The sequence below is a fragment of the Tiliqua scincoides genome, chromosome 6 (genome assembly GCF_035046505.1).
Source record: "Tiliqua scincoides isolate rTilSci1 chromosome 6, rTilSci1.hap2, whole genome shotgun sequence".
Lineage (NCBI taxonomy): Eukaryota > Metazoa > Chordata > Lepidosauria > Squamata > Scincidae > Tiliqua > Tiliqua scincoides.
In genome coordinates this window covers 74,165,058-74,167,051 of record NC_089826.1, presented here as the reverse complement: position 1 = coordinate 74,167,051, position 1,994 = coordinate 74,165,058, and the positions used below count along the sequence as shown (strand labels likewise).

The window sequence follows — 1,994 nt, the reverse complement described above, 5'->3', positions numbered from 1 at the left end:
GCTAATCCCGAATGGGTAGAATCTGTTCCAGCGACCTTGTAAGAAAATTTGCTGTTGAATTAGTTGCCTTCTTAAGTCTGCAGAAGACATTTTTGATGGCCTTAAAGACAGATTTTCTTTTGTAGGAGTTTTATATGTTGCCTGCCTTGTAAATCCACTTAAGCCATAGATCATCAAGAGAAGGTTTCAGTTTAGCGTGGATAAAAGAGTACCACATTTTGTGTACTGCATAAGCCTTTCCACTGATTTCAGTAAGAGGAAAAAAAATCCCAAATTCCAGAGGCTGCCAAACATCAGGGTCAACAGTAAGTTAATTTTAAAACAGAAGCTAGAAGGAAATTGAATAGAAGGAAGCCAACATCAGAAGTAGAACTTAGAGCCCAGTCCTATGCATGTCTACTACCAATGGGCTTACTCCATTGTGAAGAGGGTTGCTGCCATAAAACCGTTCAAAGCACAATGTATGATCATAACAGGATTCTTTATAGTACGTCAGTGTTATGGTCCCCATATTGTAGATAGTGGAGTGACACAATGAGTAAGTAACTTGAATGCTACCACTTCTTTAGCTCTTAATCCTGTTCTTTCATCTAGGAAAGGGAAGTTTTATCAAGGGATCTTCTAATTTTGAGTTAGCAGCAACTAACAATTTTGGCAGCAACTGTTACCCTGCACATGCCTGATCTCATCTGATCTCGGAAGCTAAGCAGGGTCAGGCCTGGTTAGTACTTGGATGGGAGACTGCCTGGGAATACCGGGTGCTGTAGGCTTATACCATAGTCTTTTGAGACTGAAGGTTACCAACCTTCTAATTTGCAGCTCAGTCTCTTGGGGCCCAATCCTATCCAATTTTCCAACACTGATGCAGCCACAGTGTGACCCCAAGTTAAGGGAACAAACCTTCCCTTATGAAGAAGCCTCTGTGACTGCCCCCCTCCACTGCAGAATGCAGCACACACACCATTGGCACAGCTACATTAGCACTGGAAAGTTAGGTTGGATTGGGCCCTTAGCCACTATGCTATAATAGTTCACATGACAATTATATGAAACTTCCATGTTATTCATGACCGCAGTATTGGTCAGACCTCACCTGAAATCCTGTGTCCAATTCTGGGCACCTCAATGTAGGACAGATGCAGCTAAATTGGAGCAGGTTTAGAGAAGAGCTGACAATCCAAAGGGTACAAACCTCAAGAAAGGAGATTCTGGCTGGACATCAGGAAGACGTTTTTAATGTTAAGGGTTGTTCGGCAGTAGAACAGATTGTCGAGGGAGATGATGGATTCTCCATCACTGGAGATCATCAAGAAGAGGCACCTGCTGGAGATGCCCTAGGACAGGGCTTTTCAGACTGGGTCATCACAATGTCCCAGCCTATGGGCTCTGGCCTGTTTCCCATTAAGGGGCGGGGGCAGCCAGGAGGCAGGGAGGAGGCAGCAGCATGATTCCCAGGATCACACCGCTCAGGGGGGCTTTAGGGGCTTGGGTACACTTACCAGAGCCTCCTGCAGCCTCCTGGGGGTGTGGGGAGCCCTTCGTGGCTATCCACAGGGCTCTCCAAAGTTTCACAAGTAAAAGTTGAGTGAATGCGCTCTGCTTCCGCTAAACCAGAAGTGGAGCACAATTGCTCCACTTTCACTTTTCCCTGCAACCCCAGGAAGCTGCAGGAGGCTCTGGTAAGTGTACCCAAGCCCCTGCAGCCCCCCTGAGTGGCACAATCCTGGGGATCGTGCTGCAGCCTTCCCCCCACCCCTGTTACCTCCCCCTGCCCCCGCAAGAACTTACTGCAGCTTTCAAACTCCCTGGGAGTTTGAAAACCGCAGCCCTAGGAGGATTTCCTGCTACAGGTGGGGGTTGGACTAGATGACCTTGTTGGTCCCTTCCAACTCTATGATTCTATGATTTAGGTAGGTTTTGAGAGATGGCTGCAACAAACGACAAGAGAAGGCCAGTATCTTTATACCCTGTGTGATTGCTCAGAAGCTGCTATT

The 1,994-nt window shown here is 47.0% G+C and overlaps 1 pseudogene; it reads left to right on the top strand.

Moving 5' to 3' along the window:
• The first annotated feature begins 653 nt into the window (after window positions 1-653).
• LOC136656400 (5S ribosomal RNA) lies at window positions 654-770 on the top strand (annotated as a pseudogene).
• Window positions 771-1,994: the final 1,224 nt, after the last annotated feature.